The sequence below is a fragment of the Oryza sativa genome, chromosome 11, assembly GCF_034140825.1.
Source record: "Oryza sativa Japonica Group chromosome 11, ASM3414082v1".
Classification (NCBI taxonomy): domain Eukaryota; kingdom Viridiplantae; phylum Streptophyta; class Magnoliopsida; order Poales; family Poaceae; genus Oryza; species Oryza sativa.
Window position 1 is genome coordinate 14351122 of NC_089045.1, and position 22387 is coordinate 14373508.

Sequence of the window (22387 nt, forward strand, 5' to 3'; positions counted from 1 at the left end):
GTAATTCGCACAATATTTCCCATAAACCCTTAGGAACTCACAACAGTAATATCTGCATAAGGTTGTTTGTGACACTTTCAACATCAAAATAATTATAAGGTATATTAGGTTATTAAATGGAAACACACAAGCATTTATGAAATTTAAGTAGTACTGTTTGGCATCCATATGTACTTACCGGCCACTTATTGCGGACAAATATGCGTTCTCTTGAGTTTTTGCGTTGTCTGCCTCGCTGGTAATACCTTTTAAATGCACTGTTTGCAGATATAATTAATTTACATTCGTCAGAGGTTAAAACATGTCATGCTAATATCTTACTTACAAATCGAGAATTCTTAGAAATTCCTGATAGGTGTTGCTATCTTTGTCGAGAGAATCCAAGACGATGTCTTCATTGAACTTTGGATAGAGAAGAAAGACTATCCAATGGTCGCTGCAAACAAAATTGTTAGTCGAGCCATGATTATATGTATATACTCTTAGTGTATATATATTTCAACTTACTCAAAGGCATATGGGGCATAAACACACTCCTTGTCCTGCGTAGATTCAAGCGCAATAGCTACATACGTAGCGACATCGAGCACCTTTTCATGATGCCTTTGTGCTATGTAAGCTTTCCTCTCTTCGGGAGTCATCGCCTTGATGTGTTCCGGTAGCTTCTTCTCGTCTAGCATGTATGTGTGGTTTGGCTAACTTATCCCGCACGGGTTTAGGTAGGCGACAGGCTTTTTCATCGCTTCGGCTTCGACGTAATTCATCCTGCCAATAATGGATATCAAATGTACGCATATAGGTGTAGTGATCTGTTAACACGTTCAAGTGTAGCACTTATAGACACCAGATGGCAATCAAATTGGCGTCCAGCCTCTTCCTACGGTAGAGGGAATGCATATCGGAGAAATGGACTTGGAGTAGACAAGGACCGCTCCAGAAGATGTTCTCCCCCACAGCAACTATGAATGAATCGATGCCTTTCATGGTGCTTGCCCTAATGTACCAATCGTGCCACCTTCTTAGTTGCCACGGTTCTTCTCTTAGTTGCTAGTCATAAATGAATGGTTTGCCATTCTCAAACTCTTATGGCACGTCTGGGGAATTTATATAGTTGACATAGTCATCCAAGGTCTGTTTGAACCCTTTTAATTTTCTGTTATCAAATTTGGCATTTACGATATCTTTGTCCCTTCCTCGGAATGCCGTTACCATATAATGTTTCTTGGACGCACTTTTTGCTTTGTGCTTGTGCGTCCTTACCATCACTGGCACATCGGCACCCTTAGGTTCCTCTGGTTGCGATGGCACTGGTAGCGATTGCTCCGGTTGGTCGGGCATTGGCTGCTCGGGCACCGCTTCAATTTCACCCGCCGCTAGCTTTGTAGGCTCTGCTTGTACAGGCTCTGATGGTTGTGCGGGAGACATTTCTAGCCATCAGGGGACCGTGAGGCCTCCCTTTGTGAGTTCGGCCGGGGGCAGCGGGTGAGATTCGAGGGTTTGGTGAGCGAAGCTGTGTGACCTTCAGGGGGTTCCATCCCCAAAGACGATGAGACAAAAGGGGTTTATTGATTGAGTGTAGAACACCAGTGCTTGGGGTTGCGAAACTCAAGTTCGCTTGGGAGTCCCCCCCCTACTAGGCCTGGACCTCCTTTTATACCTCAAGGGGTTACCACATGGGCCCAACAACCTAACCTAGCTCCGGTGGAGAAGCATTACAATCTTTGCATTAAATGCATGTCTTGTCTCTTGACTTGGGAAGCAAGCGCACGTCATCTTGATGATGAGGCCTATCAAATCTTGCCGCCTGACATGGGGGTGCCCCTGTCAGTCACCATTTAATGGGTGAGGACTTCTGGGCTCCTGTTACACCGGGAAACGGGAGCCTTACTTTGACCAGAGTGGGAGGACCAACTTCGGCTGGGATAAAAGGATGAGAACCTCTCACCATCATTATTTGATGGGACATGTCAGGCTGCACGTCGCCTGACACATGAGCAGCGCACAGGCGCACTACCCCTGTCCCAACGGTCATTCGACCGGTCACAAACCAGTTGAGTGCATTGCACACCGCATTAAATGTGGCGTGGCGCGACTACTCGGGCCGCCATATATGCGGGTAGGTGGGCACCTAGAGGCGGACACTTAACGCACCGTACATGGTGACCTAGAGAGGGGGTCGGGGAAGCCCGACCCCTAGTCACGGGAGGGGGCGGCCGCCGCCCGACCTCGGGCCCGATCCCTCCTCGGGGGAGGGCCACGTGGCGCTTGGGGCAGCCTTCTCCCTCTAGTCTCGGCCAGGGAGTGGCCGCCGCCCCACCTCGGGCCTGACTCCCCTCAGGGGAGGGGCACGTGGCATCGGGGGGCAGCCTCCTCCATCCAGTCTCTGGGAAGGAGTGGCCGCCACCCCACCTTGGGCCTGACTCCCCTCGGGGTCGGGCCACGTGGCATCAGGGGGCAGCCTCCTCCGTCGAGTCTTGGCCAGGGAGTGGCCGCCGCCCCACCTCGAGCTTGACTCCCCTCGGGGGAGGGCCACGTGGGTCTGGGGGCAGCCTCCGTACCCTATGCTGGGAGGGGGCGGTCGCCGCTCCACCCGGGCGTCACCCTCCTCAGGGGATGCCACATGGGTTTGGGGGCGACCTCCTCGCTCTAAACATGATACCCCCGGGTCCATATCACCGACAGTAGCCCCCGGCATTAGCCCTGACCAAAACCTTCCCCAGGAGGTCAGGGTTAATGCCACTCCTAGTCTGATGATATGCGGGCCCGGCCTCTTCTTCTTTGCTGTCACTAGGACCCATGCGCCTTTTTCGCCGCAGCCTGAGGGCGACTCGCTAGCCCGTACTTTAGGCTGTGAACTTATTTTCTGTATATATTCAGCAAACGTTGTTAGATTCTCTCGAGCCTGTGACCTTACGCCGCCGTACCTCGCTTGCCCCTACCATTTGTTAACCTCTGTTCATATTCTACTTCATCTATTCAAACGATTATTTTCACGAGTGTGAGGACTGAACTTTACATAGCCAGCAATCATCACCCGCGATCAAGCTAAGCTGGGCGCCGTAGCCAGCTGGCGGGGCCAAAGCCAGCCGCTACGGAAGAGCTAGCACAGGGGGCCCCGGGTGTTGACGGTACCCAGAGCTCGACGTAGGGCTAGGATAGAGCTAGGAATCGTAACTCCCGCACTTTTAAGCAAAGAATCGTTTGAATGGATGAAGCCAATACAAACTTTTTGTTACCAAGGGAGGCAAGCCGGCGCGCGACACATAGGTACCGCGGGACCGCGAGGAAGAGATGGGCGAGAGATAAATATAAGCAATAATAATTCTATGCAAACGATTATCTTCGCGCGAGTGTGAGGACTAAACTTTCTATAGCCAGCAATCTTCGCCTGCGATCAAGCGAAGTTGAGCGTCGTAACCAGCCGACGGGGCCAAAGTCAACCGCTACGGAAGAGCTAGCACAGGGGGCCCCGGGCATCGACGGTACCCAGAGCTCGACGCAGGGCTAGGATAGAACTAGGAATCGTAGCCCCCACACTTATAGCAAAGAATTGCTTGTATGAATGAGGCAAACACAAACCTTGCTTGCATGTCGCAACCTTTCAAACCTTTAGCTCGAAGAGAGCCCCCCACCATGGGTTCCAAACCATTTTGGGAAGCCTGTGACCACTTAGCAAACGAGGTCAGGTTCCCACGAGACTATGTCCCCACACTACACATTATGTTTGCTCTTTCCTTTCAGTGGCCTCCTTCCAATATCTTTCCTTTCTACACGGACGACTACTTTCGCACGAGTGTGAGAGCTGAAAAACTCTAAAGCCAGCGATTCCCGTCTATAGTTGAGCCGGGCCGGGCACCGTAGCCAGCCGGCGGGACCAAAGCTAGCCGCTACGGAAGAGCCAGCACAGGGGGTCCCAGGCTTCGACAGCACCCAGAGCTCAGCTTAAGGCTGGAATAGGGCTAGAAAACTTAGCCCCCACACTTAGCGAGGAAACGTTCATGTAGATGGGAGAGAGGTTGGGCTCTTACCACCGAGGGAGCAAACAAATGCGCAACACGTAAGCGTCGCAGGGCCATGAGAAAAGAACAGGGGGAAAATAAATATAAGACTTCAAGCTGTATTAAGTTGATGAATTGAAAAATTGAAAATACTTGAAGCTTGAAAGGACGATTAGTTGAGCCGGGCCGGGCACCATAGCCAGCCGGCGGGACCAAAGCTAGCCGCTACGGAAGAGCCAGCACTGGGGGTCCCGGGCTTCGACGGCACCTGGAGCTCAACTGCAAGAGCCCTCCCAGGAGTAGACCGAGGCAGGTGGCAGGTTCATGAGCGATCCCCGCGCTTGGCCCTGGAGGGCCATGGGGAAGAAATTCGCCTTGACCTGGTCGTCACCCCACGCCGCCTCTATGATCGTCGTATGGACCTGGAGGGACTCGGAGGGGTTGACGCTACTGTGGTACCTCTCAGTGAGGCTGGGCCGGAACTTTGGGGGCCATCGGACATTCCGAAGACTCGCCACAAAAACCTGGCCGCTAGCCTTTTCTAATGAGAATGTGGGGAGCCTAGCCCCCTGCCTGGGGCGGCGCGACACTCCTGAGGAGGCTGCGCCTTCCCCCGCATTGGCGCCGCGACGCTCGTCACGCCAGCGCTCGAAAGAACCTCAAAAATCACGAACGCGCCTCCTACCTGGTGCGCCAGATGTCGGAGAATGAACTCCTCCATCAAGGGACCGTGAGGCCCCCCTTTGTGAGTTCGGCCTGGGGCAGCGGGTGAGATTCGAGGGTTTGGTGAGCGAAGCTGTGTGATGTTCAGGGGGTTCCATCCACAAAGACGATGAGACAAAAGGGGTTTATACAGGTTCAGGCCGCTGAGAAGCGTAATACTCTACTCCTGTACTTGTTTGATTGAGTGTAGAACACCAGTGCTTGGGGTTGCGAAACTCAAGTTCGCTTGGGAGTCCCCTCCCCCTACTAGGCCTGGACCTCCTTTTATATCTGAAGGGGTTACCACATGGCCCAACAACCTAACCTAACTCCGGTGGAGAAGGATTACAATCTTTGCATTAAATGCATGTCTTGTCTCTTGACTTGGGAAGCAAGCGCACGTCATCTTGATGATGAGGCCTGTCAAATCTTGCTGCCTGACATGGGGAGTGCCCCTGTCAGTCACCATTTAATGGGTGAGGACTTCTGGGCTCCTATTACACCGGGAAACGGGAGCCTTACTTTGACCAGAGGGGGAGGACCGACTCCGGCTGGGATAAGAGGATGAGAACCTCTCACCATCATTATTTGATGGGACATGTCAGGCTACACATCGCCTGACACACGAGCAGTGCACAGGCGCACTACCCCTGTCCCATCGGTCATTCGACCGGTCACAGACCGATTGAGTGCATTGCACACTGCATTAAATGCGGCGTGGCGCGACTACTCGGGCCGCCATAAATGCGGGTAGGTGGGCACCTGGAGGCGGACACTTAACCCACCGTACATGGTGACCTAGAGAGGGGGTCGGGGGTGCCCGACCCCTAGTCACGGGAGGGGGCGGCCGCCGCCCGACCTCGGGCCCGATCCCTCCTCCGGGGAGGGCCACGTGGCGCCTGGGGCAGCCATTTCCCTCTAGTCTCGGCCAGGGAGTGGCCGCCGCCCCACCTCGGGCCTGACTCCCCTCGGGGGAGGGCCACGTGGCATCGGGGGGCAGCCTCCTCCATCCAGTCTCTGGGAAGGAGTAGCCGCCACCCTACCTTAGGCCTGACTCCCCCCTCGAGGGAGGGTCATGTGGCATCGGGGGGCAGCCTCTTCCGACTAGTCTTTGGGAAGGAGTGGCCGCCACCCCACCTTGGGCCTGACTCCCCTCGGGGGAGGGCCACGCGGCATCGGGGGGCAGCCTCCTCCGTCGAGTCTCAGCCAGGGAGTGGCCGCCGCCCCACCTCAAGCCTGACTCCCCTCGGGGATGGGCCACGTGGGTCTGGGGGCAGCCTCCGTACCCTATCCTGGGAGGGGGCGGTCGCCGTCCACCCAGGCGTCACCCTCCTCAGGGGATGCCACATGGGTTTGGGGGTGACCTCCTCGCTCTAAACATAATACCCCCGGGTCCATATCACCGACAGTACACTTTTCCATTATTACCTTCATCCACAGGATGAAGCTCTTTCCTTATTTGCATATCCATGAGGTCCTTACGTGATTTCAGCCCATCCTTGGTCTTAGTTGGTATGTCCAGTATAGTCCTAATGGTGCTATCGAAGACATTTTTCTCTAGGTGCATGACATCGATAGAATGGCGTATGTGTAAATCTTTCCAGTACGGAAGGAACTTAAAGAAAATGGAGTGCTTCTTGAATGGCACGCTAGGCCTTGCTGGCACTTCGGCATTATTTCTCATCCGCTTATTTGTTTCCTTCTTTTTTACCTTCCCAAAAACAACCTTCAGGTTTTTGGTCATTCTGAACACTTTATCACCCTCCCATGGTTCTAGTGCATCACCTTCCTCAACAGTACCGTCGAAATGTCCTGCTTGGGAGCGGTACGAGTGATTCTTTCTTAAGAAACGCTAGTGCCGCAGGTACACTAGCTTCTTCGATCCCTTAAGATACCTGTACACGGTTCCATCCACACAAATAACGCAACCCGTCTTCCCCTTGATCTGTCCCAATAGGGAAAACAGTGCGGGCAAGTCGTTGACGGTGACAAAGATAATTGCATGTAGCGTGAAGTACTCCCGCATGAATTCGTCTCAAACTCGGATCCCGTGTTTCCACAAATCGCGCATATCCTCCAGCAAAGGCTCTAGAAACACATCCATGTCATTGCCAGGTTGTCGTGGTCCCTGAACAAGGATGGTCAACAAGATATACTTCCTTTTGTGACACAGCCACGTTGGGAGGTTGTACATGGTTAGGAGTACTGGCCACGTGCTGTGTAAGCTGCTCAAGTCACCGAATGGATTCATTCCATCGGTGCTCAATGTAAACCTTATGTTTCTTGGGTCCTCTACAAACTTATGATACTTTCTGTCAAATTCCTTCCACTGTCTTGCATTTGTAGGATGTCGAATCATCCCATCCTTTTTTCGCTTTTCATGATGCCAGCGCATCAATTCGGCATCCCTCGAGTTTGAGAACAAACGCTTCAAACGATCTTTCACCGGAAGGTACCACATAACAAGCTGGGGAATCTTCTTTTTGTTACTGTCTTTGCATGGATCGAACTCTTCTACATCGTCAAGGGCAACATCCTGACCCTCGGACTGGATACGGCTTGTTTTGTATCGACTACTCTTGCATGTTGGGCATCTGTCCAAATCCTCGTACTCTTTACGGAATAGGATACAGTGGTTAACACACGCGTGTATCTTTCGCACACCCAGTGACAAAGGGCATATAAGCTTCTTCACTTCATAGGTGCTTGTTGGCAGGGAATTGAGTTGCGGAAAAAGTTTCTTCAACAGAACCAACAAGTCGTTAAAACTACTGTCGGACCAACCATTTCTGGCCTTCAGTCTCATAAGCTCAAGCACCGTCTGCAACAATGTGAAATCCTACTCACAGCCCTTTGCCTCATCATACAAAAGATCATTCGCTGCCTTTTTCAATGCATCAAAGTTGTCCAACCCACGAGCGGACCCAGCAACAACCTCAGGTTCAGCATGACGCAACATCTCTTCCAAATCTGCAAAATTACCATCATCTACTGTCACACACCCTGAAAATCGCTAAATTATAAATCGTTGTGAAAAAGGAATTGTTGGAAATTATTTAATAATTAAAGTAAGTGTGTGAATAAAATCTATGAAAATTTTGAAAGTTAAATTGATATAGATAAAATTTTATTAAATACTTTGTGTGCCAAAGTATTTTCAGGATTTTTCTTGGATTTATTTGAGAATTGGAAGTATTTTTAATAAATGAAACATCATTTCAGCAATTATTTAAATTAGAAAGTCAATTAAAATTCTCTTCCTAGCTCCGGGCCAAATCCGGCCTAATCCGGCCCACTCCTCTCCTTTCTCTCTCTCTTCTTCAGCCCGAGCCGCGGCTGTCTCTCGCAGCGAAGTCTGCTTTGTCTCCCTCTTCCAATCGGGCCGAGAAAGAAAGCCCAGCAAGAAGTCTGTTTTGTGTCCCTCTACTACAGTGTCACCCCCAACCTCCAGACTCCCTGCCGAGCCGTGTGTGCAGCCGCTACCACCGCCAAATCCGTCGCATCTTGTGTCCCATTTCCGAAATTGATTGAGGGGATTTGTTGCCCTTATCCTCCTCTTTCTTTTCCCTCAAGAATCGGAGCAAATCCCGTGGTATATCGCATGGATTCGAAGTGGAGTTTATCTTCTATTTTGCCGGCGAACCCTAGCCCTTCCGCCGTCGATTCCCCTTGTATCCGAGCCGATCTCCTCCTCCTTTGGCTATAAATAGCATGCCTCGGGCCTCCTCTTCCGTTTCCTCCTTTTTTCCCGAATTTTTCCCTAGACCTAGAGCCGCCGCCACGCTCGGCTTCTCTCTCCTTTGCCGGCAGCCGCTCCTGCCACGTCGTGCCGCCTCTTCGGTTGTCCCTGACCTGCGCCGTCGCTTCCCTCGGCTTCGCAGTGAAGAGCTCTACCCCGGCCACCCGTTCCTTTCCTCCAAATCCTGCCGGAAGTCTCCGTCACCGTGAAGGCCGTGCCGTTCATCTTCCGTCACCGCGTTTTCAGCAGTGCCGCTCATCGTCGTCCATCGCCGCCTTCGCTCGCTGTCGCCACCCATGGGATCGCAGGAGCGAGGTGAAGACCGTCCGCCCCTCGTTTGCTGTCTCCCCTCGCCGAAATGCCACCGTCACCGTGGACAGAGCCACGCCGCCGTCTCAATCTCATCGCCGGTCATCTCCCGTCGTCGTCCGTGGTCGTGCCGCCCCTGGGTGAGTTCGTCTCGTCGTCCTCTTCGCGTTGGTGCTCTTGGATAGCCCGGCCGAGCCTCCTAGCGCCTGCGACCTTGCGGTCCAGTGCGTTGCCGGCGATGATGTCATCGCTGACGTCAACGCCTGTTTTTCTTTTCCAAATAAATCGTAATTCCTTTTCTATATAAGGCTAAATTATATTAAATCTTGTAGAATTCATAGCTAATTCATACGAACTCAAAATGAGGTCGTTCAAGTCTCATAATTCATCTAAATTCAAGCTCTACCTATTTATGAATTTTAATTGTACTGTTTATTTGGTTTTTATTAGTGTTTTTCCTGGTATTGCGTTCCAGGTTTAGTTTTCCGTTGTTTTGGAGGATCGTTCGTTCGTTGGAGAAGTTCCTAAAGACGAATTGAAGACGCTTGTTTGCAAGGCAAGTCACACAGATCCCAAACAACCCTTAATGGGATAAATCATGCTTCACTATTACTTATGGTTATATTTAATGGTAGCTCACGATGGTGAATCGTGTTATGAGAATTAATTGATAATTAAAATCTGATTAATGGTGGGTTGTGAGCACATGGTTTTGAAGGTCATGCTCATGACAATTAAGGACCGGTTCGCGAGCTACGGTTGTGAAACATTAACCGTGCCAACCACAAGCCAGCATGGGCAACGACTTTACCTTTTGTATAGCATGGTTCATTACAGGGTGCTAGACTGAGAAGCGGCGAGAAGTCCGTGGGGGTCGCTGGGGAGTCAAGTCCTCTGCTTTTTGAGGGGGTGATTATGATCTAGGTATGGTGCACTGTGGTGAGTTGTGTTGTGCGAGGGGTATTGTCACAGGTCCTTTCTGAGGTACCGTGGTGGTATTGAGGCGCATGGTGACATGTCGTGGAGCTGTGTCTTGTGTGTATAGTGGTACATCTCTGGTCAGAGTAAAACTATTCGAATAGCCGTGCCCGCGGTTATGGGCGGGTCTAACAATGTTTTTCGTGATTAGTCCCACACTAGTCATTAATGACAACAATGTGATAATTAATTTGACTCCTGATTTGGAATGGATAATTCCTGGTTTGGAGGTTTGATCTGTACGACCGGGGTTTGTTGTTCAAGTTTGGATGGGCCTGTGTAGCATTGGGGTGCTGTTCAGTGTTGATTAATATGAATGATTAATTACTCTACTGTTTTGCAAATTCTCAACTCTTTGCTAAATGATGCTTTCGCAAATGAATCCTATATTATGCCATCCTTTGGTATCTATGTGCACTTGCATACTTGCTGTGTGGCTTGCGGAGTATTCCATGCACTCACCTTGCAATAATCATCAAACCTCAGTTGAAGAAAAAGGATCAAGAAGGAGAAGACCTCTGGCTTAAATCCCTGATGAGCTGCCTGTGGGAGTGGAGCTGAAGCTTCGCTAGATTTTGTTTTCCGCTGCAGTTTTCTTCATGGTGAGGACTAAGTGCCTCTTATGTAAGTATTTATCGTTTTAGTTATTTTGATGAATCTGTATATTAAATTGTCAGTTTGTATCCCTCGGCTGATTCTTAGACGAGGGTTTTAATGCACAAATTAGTTCGTAAATTACTTGTGAATTTCTGGGCGTGACAAGTTGGTATCAGAGCCATCTCGACTGTAGATCAAGCCAAATGGTTAAATCCATAAGGACGCGTCTTTGCTAAAACAAAAATATATTTTCCTCCTTATCCCATTGCTCCTTGCAAAAGCTTTTCTCATTCTCCCTTCCTTGTCTTTCAACTTGCTTTGGGGTGATGTGCCCAAAAAGATTGATAAGATTAATGAGAGAAGAGCAACAGAAGAAAGCAAGGCGTTTTTTTTTCTAAAGGAAGCTGAGCAATATGGAAACTAGGGTTTTACAAGTGAGCTTGGTTGTTTGACGTATGATCTTGGATATGAGGTTCTGCCAAAGTACACTAAAATATCTACTCATGTTGGAGACCAATTGCATTGCAAGACAACTGTTACCCTCGTCTCTAACAAAGAAGATCTTTCCCAAACTAACATTTAATGGTGAGGCCGATTGTTTCTTCTATGTTCATGAAGGAGTCGCTTATGAAGCTTCATGTCGTCTCTGTCATCATTTCAAGGATCGTCTAGAGAATACTACATTTCATTACCATCCGAAGCATGGTGACAACTTTTGGATGAACGGTTGTGCACATAGTCGGGGTGAAGAGAATCAAACGATTGTGCATGTGACTACGATATTAGATGCTATTGATGACCTCCACACTGATTACAAGACTCAAGCCATGAGTCAGAAGTATGCTCAATAGGAGAAAATTTTCAGGCTACAGAAGATGGTGGATTAAATGGAAGACATGTCTCAACCTGAAGATAGTGACACCGTCAAGATGTTGAAATATACAGAAGGTCGTTTTGCCTAGTATCGCAAAGACACCAATCGTAAGCTCGTTCTTCGCCATAAAAGGATCTTCAAATTACAAGATAAACTGTGGAAGTTGAAAGTAGAACCTTCATCGGATGAAAGATGATTATGAAGATGTGAAGCCTATTCATGTTGTCAAGCGTCTCTGCACTGGAATTATTTTTCTCATGGAAGGACGATTCTTGTGAAGATGAGTCAGATCAGAAGCCTCTAAGTCCAAAGGAAAAATGAAGAAGTTTCACGCACCTATGGCAGAACCTAAGCTTTACCCTTAAGAGTAGTGGTCTTTTGTTTAGTTAGATCGTTGTGTTAGCTTGCTTGCTTAAGTTTTGTTTGTGTGTGTGTGGGTTTTAGCGTATGGAGTATATCGAGGGTTGTGATATAACCATACTAGTTTCAGTGTTCAGTTTAGTGTTAAAAAACAACCTACTTCACATCAATAAAAAAAATAAAGCTTAGTAAAAAGTCTATTCTATTTTGAGTCTCCTATCTACTTTCTCTTCCCTTTCTATCTCTCTCTTACCTCCTACCTAAGAGAATGAATTAAAGGAAAGGAAGTTTTGTGCTCAACGGTGCCAGTGGTTTAAACAAGTAAACATTTAATATACTCAACCTGGTTATTTCAGCTAAGGAACAATGTGTCTGGATCTCCAAATAAAATTCATCCAGATGCTGTTGTGGATAACACAGTCTGTCAGCCAAGGAAGGTTAAAAGTCAGAAGCTCAAGGGACGCCATTGAAAAAAAATTCAAGAGAATTGTTCACATTTGGTATCTCACGATATAAGGTTCCAAGTTTGATGTGAGCAAGAGTCAATAAGGAATAAGGAAAATAAAAGCTTACATCTATGTCATCAAGATGATTATTCCCACTACAATGTGGTTTATAGAAGAAATGATTATATCAAGGTGTCTGAAAGGACAATTCTTTTTGCACTATTTTTTAAGTCAAAAGAATAGTGTCAGTAAGGCTAAGACATTCAACAACGAGGAATGTAAAGAGATGTTGATTTAGAAGAAAAAATAGCAAGAAGATTCAATTCTCACGTCTTCAATGTGAAGTAAATGGAAGTTAAAGTTTGTATTGTTATGGAAAAGTAAACACATTAAGTAGAGCAATTATTCTTGTTATCATGGTACTGGAATATCAAGTGAAGGCTCGGTTCATAAAAGATTTGTCTTTCGATTAATGGAATGGATTAATGGAATGGATCAGGAGATAATGATTGCTAGCCCAATTCAGTAATAGTCAGGCTCGTGAAGGGTGGCAGAAGTTGTAATCGATCGTTGGACGGTTTCTTGTTGATGGCAGTAATTGATGTGTCCAAGAGCCAGGTATTTTCGGTGGAAGAAATACAAGTTGCTGTGCAGGAAGAAAAGAAGCAATTCAAAGAATATATATATATATATATATATATATATATATATATATATATATATATATATATATATATATATTGGTTCAGTTCTTGTACCGGTAGGCTAATTAGCCAATTATCATTAGCAGGGTCATTAGCGGCTGAATTAGCAAAGTGATTAGACTTCTCCTGTTTTGAGTCCAAACAGAGTTCTGTTAGTTTGTGTCATGGGTCTATGCGCCGTATTTGAGTTGGCCTGCGGCCTGCGTGCCGTATATACTATATATAAACTCTACCAAGCAGTACGGGAGGAGGTTTTTTTTTTGTTTTCGTCGAGGTTTGTTCTCTCGAAAAAAGCTTATGGCGCTCCCATCTGCTATCTATTGAAGTGTCGCTGCCGCCGGCTGAAGTTTGGAGAGTGACGTGATCAGGAGATCCATCTCCTGGGGACGTTTTCTGGATTTTATTGGAAGTCCACTTACTCTGATCGTGTCTCAGGAACACGGGTGGAGTACTACTATCTAGGGATTGGTTTTTGCTACTGTAAGCCAAGACTGGTCCTTTTATATTTTGCTATTAAGCTGGATCAATTTGGTCGCTCTGCTTGATTTGCTATCGTGTGCATTAAATTTGTTGCTGTCTAGGAAAATTCTGAACTTTAATTATTTGATTATTATTGGTACCATGAAAGAGAGGGATAAATTAGGGCATTCGCCGCCGGGTGCTCATCAAGTGGTATCAGAGCGTGGTTCATCACGGTACTGTTAAGTTATTTTGCTAAATTTCAGATTTTGCATCATGGTTAAATCTGGAGGTTCTAAAAGTAGTGGTGGTTCTCACCATGGTTCTGATGAGGAAGATGTTACTATGCCTGTTTTTGATGCTAACTTGCCTGCTGGAGTTAAGGATGGGTTGGAAAGTGCTTGTGATTATTTTGATAAATGCATAAATCAGAAATTCACGAAGCTTGAGAGGAGTATTGCTATGTTAGTTGATCGTCTACCACCGCCACGTCAGGAACATGCTAGACAGGGAAGACGTCCACCACCTGAACATCATGAGTATGATGCGGAGGATGAGAGTGTAGGCTTGCATTCTGATGGAGGTGATCATCATCGCCGTCCTCGACAACCTCCTCGCCGAGGTCCTGCTTTTATGGATAGGGTTGTTGATGATATTCACCATGACAATCGCAATCGTCGTGCTGCTCGTGTTTCATTGGACGAAGGGCTTGGTAAGATAAAAATTTCCATGCCTTCTTTTTCGGGTTCTGGTGATCCGGAAGATTATCTGGAGTGGGAGATGCGTTGTGATTAAATCTTTAATAGTCACAACTATTCAGAGGATAAGAAGGTATGTCTTGCATCTATTGAATTCACCGGTTATGCTTTATCTTGGTGGAATCAATTGGAACGTGTTGGTCGTCCACATAGGAAAGAGGTTATGGCTCGCCGTTTTGTTCCTGAACATTATACTAGATCCTTGTATACGCGCTTGCAGCAACTCAAACAAGGTGATCTTAGTGTGGATGCTTATTATAAGGAGATGGAATTGTTAATGAGCCGTACAGGGGTAACAGAGAATGATGAAGCCACTATGGCTAGATTTCTTAATGGTCTCAATGATGATGTGAAAGAACGTGTTGAGATATCATACTATTATGATATACAAAGTATGGTGCACATCGCTCAAAGGGTGGAGCAGCAACTAACAAGTCGCCACACTAGTCGTTCATGTTCTTTTCAGCGAGATTGTGATGGAAGTGCCGCTAGTAAGTCGGTGTCTTTTAAGCCGGCTACTCCTAGAGATGGGACTAAACCTGCTGCTAGTTCGATGAGTAAATCCCAATCTAAAGATGAATCTACTGCTGCATCTGGTTCTAAATCACGAAGTGTAGAGTGTTATACTTGTGGAGGGAGAGGACATTATATGAGAGATTGTCCTAATCAGAAAAAGGTGTTGATGACTAAAGAAGGCTATGTTTCTGAGAGTTTATCAGAAAATTCAGAAGGTGTACAACTTGATCATATTCTTACTGCAGGCTATCGAGATATTGATGATTCATCTATGGATGGTGGTGCTGAACAGAAGAATGGGTTATCAATGCTTGCACGTGCAGTACAGCGAGATGGCTCTAATGTTGATGCAAGAGGGCAGCGCTGTAATATTTTTCAGTCAGAGTGTAAAATATAGGAAAAGGTATGCAAATTAATAATTGATGGTGGTAGTTTCACTAATGCTATCAGTTTAGATTTGGTGCATGCTTTATCTTTATCTACACGAAGGTTTCCTACGCCGCGTTATATTCAATGGATGAATCAAGCGGGCACACTTAAAATTACTCATAAGGTGAGAGTTGCATTTTCTATCGGGAGCTATGTTGATAAAGTGGTTGTGATGTGGTGCCGATGAATGCTTGTCACATGCTTTTGGGAAGACCATGGCAGTTTGATCTTAATGCAACGCATGAGGGCAGAAGTAATCACTATTCTTTTATGCATCTTGGTGTTAAACATGTGCTGAAACCAATGCATGATAGTTCTATCAAGTCACTGGTATTTCCTGTTGTAAAGAAAAAGAAAGAACTGACTCAAATTAATCCAAAGCCAAGGATGGCTTTGTTTCAAGGGAGGGAGGATGATGTGTCCAAGAGCCAGGTATTTTTGGTGGAAGAAATACAAGTTGCTGTGCAGGAAGAAAAGAAGCAATTCAAAGAATATATATATATATATATTGGTTCAGTTCCTGTACCGGTAGGCTAATTAGCCAATTATCATTAGCAGGGTCATTAGCGGCTGATTTAGCAAAAGTGATTAGACTTCTCCTGTTTTGAGTCCAAACAGAGTTCTGTTAGTTTGTGTCATGGGCCTATGCGCCGTATTTGAGTTGGCCTGCGTGCCGTATATACTATATATAAACTCTACCAAGCAGTACGGGAGGAGGTTTTTTTTTTGTTTTCGTCGAGGTTTGTTCTCTCGGAAAAAGCTTATGGCGCTCCCATCTGCTATCTATTGAAGTGTCGCTGCTGCCGGCTGATGTTTGGAGAGTGACGTGATCAGGAGATCCATCTCCTGGGGACATTTTCTGGATTTTATTGGAAGTCCACTTACTCTGATTGTCTTACGAACACGGGTGGAGTACTACTATCTAGGGATTGGTTTTTACTACTTATCAGGAGATCCATCTCCTGGGGACGTTTTCTGGATTTTATTGGAAGTCCACTTACTCTGATCGTGTCTCAGGAACACGGGTGGAGTACTACTATCTAGGGATTGGTTTTTGCTACTGTAAGCCAAGACTGGTCCTTTTATATTTTGCTATTAAGCTGGATTAATTTGGTTGCTCTGCTTGATTTGCTATCGTGTGCATTAAATTTGCTGCTGTCTGGAAAAATTCAGAACTTTAATTATTTGATTATTATTGTTACCGTGAAAGAGAGGGATAAATTAGGGCATTCGCCGCCGGGTGCTCATGACATTATTTCTATTAATAGTAACAAGATAATACTGTCAAATGTGATCAGCAAAGGTATCATCAAGAAAGGTTCAAGTTTGTATATGTTTTAGTTTGAGTAAGAAGATTGTTAATGAAGAGGAATGCACCCCTTTCATGTTGGGGATTGGTATGAGTTAATTGTTTTGAGTCAACACATTTTTGTAGAAACTATGCTAATCGCAGCTAAGAATCAACAGTTCTAGAGGGAGATACATGGAAAATGTGTTCACGATAGTCTATTCAATGTGAGACAATTTTTAAAGGTCGATAGTTGAAGTTCTAGCATTAATAGTCAATCAAGTAAGATGGATATTCACAGTAGATGGTTGCACATATGATTCTACCCTGGATGTCTACAGTAAATTACATGGAAACTGGAGCAAGTTTGAAGTATAATAATAATTGATGCAAGATGTCAGTCACAACAATATTCTCTATTGCATCTTGGTCAGATTATAACTAAAAGGACGAATTAACTACGTTACTATTACCCAAATGAATGAAAGGCCAACCAATGTCTATATTGCAAAGAACATTATAGTTCAAGAGATTTAAATGGTTCGTTTTCCATGAGTAAAAAAAATATGGCTCCGGCAGGTGCAATAATAATTAGACAGAGGATAAGATATGGATCCAAGCAATCAGTTTATTCATGTATTCCAGATTGTCAAAGATATATGAGATTCAAAGTTGTTTTAAGGAATGCCAGTCTATCTAAAGGTTATGGATTCAGTTAAATAGAATCATCACCGTGTTGAATAAGTATGTAATCAATGAAAGTGAGACTATGGATTCTACGGTATTGTATTGGAATAATATAGTTGATACATGAACCTTAATATTTATCGATGGTCAGAGGTATACTCATGTCAAACAGATGTTTATGGCAACTCAGGAAAATGAGAATAAAGACGAAGTGATGATTAATCAAGGATATATAAAGTTGTAGTGGAACCTACACCAGAGTCTACTTGGAAGCACTTAAGAAAGTTTATACTCTACTAATATGGTACAAGGACAAGAATGGTTTGCTTTCCGACACATCACTAAGTACAAGAAGTTTTGACGAATCACTACAAAGCTTCTGTGAGACGGTAGATGGGTCGTTCTATCAGTTACACGTACACCTATGGTAAAAAGATAAGCAGGGATATCACTACTATGTTAATCTGAAGTACAAAGAGGACAATGGACATTACCACTATGTCAATCTGAAGTATGGAGATGATAATAAGGAGAAGGATACATAGAAAGGTGATAAATAAATAGTCAATTGAAATGGAACAATAATCACTAGGACAGTCAAATCAAGTGTGGAGTTCTCTAATTCAAGGTATTTTGGAACTGCAGAGGCCATAAAATACGGTTGCAAAGTGGTTTACACCAATGTTGGAAGTAAAGTCTTGATAGTCCGTCCAGATAGTTGATAGTCAAGCTATTGAAGAAGCTACATTGGAAACTAGAATTAGAAAGGTTAATGGGTCACCGTTATAGGAAACAATTCTATAATATTTGAGATACAGACAATAATTATTTTTACTGCAAAAACATAAAGGTCAGATCAAAGAAGATACTTCAGGATTAGCTATCAATTTAAAGCATTTTTAAGCCCGGATTGAGAAGGCTCAGATATTTCACTAATATACTTAAAGGATAAGAAACTTGTTTCCATAATGTAAGAGGAAATCATTTTACCATGATAGGTTGGATTGGACTAAAGTGGAATCATGGGAATCAATTTGACTCCAGTTATAGGCAAAATTTCTATGGACTTGATATACTTCAAAGTATTCCAAGGAAAAGCTAAAGCGGAACCTTTGATCGAATACAACAATGTTTGGAGATCTTGTGATCAACATTCGAAAGGTTGAAGGGATAATGTTTTCAAAAGGCAGACCTGACAATGTCTACAAGAGGATTATGTTAGGTGTTAGTTCTATTGGAAGAAGGAAGAAAAAAAGAGTTAGATAAAGGTATGTCAGATTGGCTAGTCAGTTCAACAGAGTGGTCAGTAAAGGATTGCCCTATCCGATTTCTTGCTAGCCGTTCCAAATCTCGGGACGAGATTTCTGTAAGAGGGTGGATTTGTCACACCCTGAAAATCGCTAAATTATAAATCGTTGTGAAAAAGGAATTGTTGGAGATTATTTAATAATTAAAGTAAGTGTGTGAATAAAATCTATGAAAATTTTGAAAGTTAAATTGATATAGATAAAATTTTATTAAATACTTTGTGTGCCCAAGTATTTTCAGGATTTTTCTTGGATTTATTTGAGCATTGGAATTATTTTTAATAAATGAAACATCATTTCAGCAATTATTTAAATTATAAAATCAATTAAAATTCTCTTCCTAGCTCCGGGCCAAATCCGGCCTAATCCGGCCCACTCCTCTCCTTTCTCTCTCTCTCTTCTTCAGCCCGAGCAGCGGCTGTCTCTCGCGGCGAAGTCTGCTTTGTCTCCCTCTTCCAATCGGGCCGAGAAAGAAAGCCCGGCAAGAAGTCTGTATTGTGTCCCTCTGCTACAGTGTCGCCCCCAACCTCCAGACTCCCTGCCGAGCCGTGTGTGCAGCCGCTACCACCGCCAAATCCGTCGCATCTTGTGTCCCGTTTCCGAAATTGATTGAGGGGATTTGTTGCCCTTATCCTCCTCTTTCTTTCCCCTCAAGAATCGGAGTATATCCCGTGGTATATCGCGTGGATTCGAAGTGGAGTTTATCTTCTATTTTGCTGGCGAACCCTAGCCCTTCCGCCGCCGATTCCCCTCGTATCCGAGCCGATCTCCTCCTCCTTTGGCTATAAATAGCATGCCTCGGGCCTCCTCTTCCGTTTCCTCCTTTTTTTCCTGAATTTTTCCCTAGCCCTAGAGCCGCTGCCACGCTCGGCTTCTCTCTCCTTTGCCGGCAGCTGCTCCAGCCACGTCGCGCCGCCTCTTCGGTCGTCCCCGACCTACGCCGTCGCTTTCCTCCAAATCCCACCGGAAGTCTCCGTCACCGTGAAGGCTGTGCCGCTCATCTTCCGTCACCGCGTTTTTAGCAGTGCCGCTCATCACCGTCCATCGCCGCCTTCGCCACCCACGGGATCGCAGGAGCGAGGTGAAGACCGTCCGCCCCTCATTTGCTGTCTCCCCTCACCGAAACGCCATCATCACCGTGGACAGAGCCATGCCGCCATCTCAATCTCGTAGCCGGCCATCTCCCGTCGTCGTCCGTGGTCGTGCCGCCCTTGGGTGAGTTCGTCTCGTCGTCCTCTTCGCGTTAGTGCTCTCGGATAGCCCGGCCGAGCCTCATAGCACCTGCGACCTTGCAGTCCAGTCCGTTGCCGGTGATGATGTCATCGCTGACGTCAGCGCGTTTTTCGTTTCCAAATAAATCGTAATTCCTTTTCTATATAAGGCTAAATTATATTAAATCTTGTAAAATTCATAGCTAATTCATACGAACTCAAAATGAGTTCGTTCAAGTCTCATAATTCATCTAAATTCAAGCTCTACCTATTTATGAATTTTAATTGTACTGTTTATTTGGTTTTTATTAGTGTTTTTCCTGGTTTTGCGTTCTAGGTTTAGTTTTCCGTTGTTTCGGAGGATCGTTCGTTCGTTGGAGAAGTTCCTAAAGACGAATTGAAGACGCTTGTTTGCAAGGCAAGTCACACAGATCCCAAACAACCCTTTGAGCATGTTGAACCCATTTAAAGCTAATGTTTTATTTCAACTTATGCATTATTTTCGATTGTCATTGGGTAGTCAGCCTTTCCCATTTAATTATGGCCGAAGATGACTTTAATTTCCTATGGGTAATAAATTGATTAGCTTGGACCTTATATATTGGTTTGGTTCAGCTAAATGCTATATACAAAATTACTTAGTCATGCTTAGAAACATTAACTCATTAATGGGATAAATCATGCTTCACTATTACTTACCATTATATTTAATGGTAGCTCACGGTGGTGAATCGTGTTATGATAATTATAATTGATAATTAAAATCTGATTAATGGTGGGTGGTGAGCACATGGTTTTGAAGGTCGTGCTCATGACAATTAAGGACCGGTTCGCGAGATACTGTTGTGAAATATTAACCGTGCCAACCACAAGTCAGCATGGGCAACGGCTTTACCTTTTGTATAGCATGGTTCATTATGGGGTGCCAGACTAAGAAGCGGCGAGAAGTCCGTGGGAGTCGCTGGGGAGTTAATGCCTCTGGTTTTTGAGGGGCTGATTATGATCCAGGAATGGTGCACTGTGGTGAGTTGTGTTGTACAAGGGGTATTGTCACAGTTCCTTTCCGAGGTACCGTGGTGGTATTGAGGCGCATGGTGACATGTCGTGGAACTATGTCTTATGGGTACAGTGGTACATCTCTGGCCAGAGTAAAACTATTCGAATAGCTGAGCCTGCGGTTATGGGCGGGTCTAACAATGTTTTTCGTGATTAGTCCCGCACTACTCATTAATGACAACAATGTGATAATTAATTTGACTCCTTGTTTGGAGGTTTGATCTGTACGACCGGGGTTGGTTGTTCAGGTTTGGTTGGGCCTGTGCAGCATTGGGGTGCTGTTCAGTGTTGATTAATATGGATGATTAATTACTCTACTGTTTTACAAATTCTCAACCCTTTGCTAAATGCTGCTTTCGCAAATGAACCCTATATTATGCCATCCTTTGGTATCCATGTGCACTTGCATACTTGCTGTGTGGCTTGCGGAGTATTCCATGTACTCACCTTGCAATAATCATCAAACCTCAGTTGAAGAGAAAGGATCCAGAAGGAGAAGACCTTTGGCTTAGATCCCAGTTGAGCTGCCTATGGGAGTGGAGCTGAAGCTTCGCTAGATTTTGTTTTCTGCTGCAGTTTTCTTCATGGTGAGGACTAAGTGTCTCTTATGTAAGTATTTATCGTTTTAGTTATTTTGATGAATCTGTGTATTAAATTGTCAGTTTGTGTACCTCGGCTGATTCCTGCACGAGTGTTTTAATGCACAAATTAGTTCGGAAATTACTTGTGAATTTCTAGGCGTGACATCTACGCTGACATTACCATCATCGGCATCATCAACTGTACTGTGCTAACCATTGCCACCAACAACATCATCATCATCAACGGGTTCTACTGCATGCACTTCTTCTTCTTCTTGAGCTACTACAATGACATCCTCGTCCCAGCTCAACACTTCGTCGCGTACTGTAGCCTGGTTCGGAACTTGCTTGCTTGGGATCTCTCCATGATGTGACCAGTTTGTGTAGCGTGCAACAAATTCATGCGTTACCAAGTGTTGTTCGATTACAGATGGATCCTTCCAACTTTTCTGATTTTTACAGTGTACGCATGGACATCTAATATCTTTTGTCTTCTTAGATGCAGCATTCTTCTTAGCTGCTTTCATGAATATGTCGACTCCTTCAATATATGACGCACGATATCTCTCTTTATACATCCATGCCCTGTCCGCCATCTATGCATTAATTAATTAATTGCGAAAAAAATAATACAACTTTAATTATTTTAAATATTTTGAACAAGATAATTAAACCTAGCCAAAAATCTACATATATAAAACATACATCCCTCGGACGAATTACCAAACTACCCTTCTTTCTCTTCTCTTCCTAGCTAGCTCATTCTTTTGCAGTTAACTAATATATAAATCTGCTAAAAATAAACCTATTGAAAACTACATATATATATATGGAACATGGATCATGCACAATATTTCTTGCAAAGTTTGCCATTTTGAGCTCCAAATAACAAATAAAAAATGTTTTTGTTCCTCCATGTCAAGTATTTTTTGTGATGAAAAATCTCAACATACAACCAATAAAAATGAAAAAAAACTTGACAAAAAGAGTAGGACAAAGTATAACTAACCTCTGGTACAATAAATCTTTCAAAAGATTCAAGATCAAAACCTTCCCCACTATGTATGTGTTCTTAAGAGAGAGAAAATCGTGCTCCTAATGGTGCTCGAGGTTAATGTAGCTGGTTCATATAGTTCAGCGTGTTTTCCCTGGCGGTCGTCATATGTCGGTTTGTTTGAACCTCCATTCAAAATGATTTGAGGTGGCGGAGGGTTGAGGACGCCGCTAGTGAAGATGTAGGTATCTTCGCTGGCGGTCCACGTCACCACACCGCTAGCGAAGATTGGCGTTAAGTTAAGATATCTTCGCTGACGTTAAGTTAAGAGGGCCACCAGCAAAGACACCTACATCTTCGTTGGTGGGCCGCATCCCCTTACCGCCAGCGAACA

General features: G+C 45.1%; 2 long non-coding RNA genes across 2 annotated transcripts; both read left to right on the forward strand.

The window, feature by feature from the left end:
* Positions 1-8115: 8115 nt before the first annotated feature.
* On the forward strand, positions 8116-9921 carry LOC136353852 (uncharacterized). The gene is made up of 2 exons (XR_010737321.1): positions 8116-8888; positions 9224-9921. It is a non-coding gene; the product is annotated as an uncharacterized lncRNA (long non-coding RNA).
* A 9044-nt stretch (positions 9922-18965) lies between these two features.
* LOC136353853 (uncharacterized) lies at positions 18966-21578 on the forward strand. Its single transcript, XR_010737322.1, has 3 exons — positions 18966-19366; positions 19700-19780; positions 20890-21578. It is a non-coding gene; the product is annotated as an uncharacterized lncRNA (long non-coding RNA).
* The last annotated feature ends 809 nt before the right edge of the window (positions 21579-22387 follow it).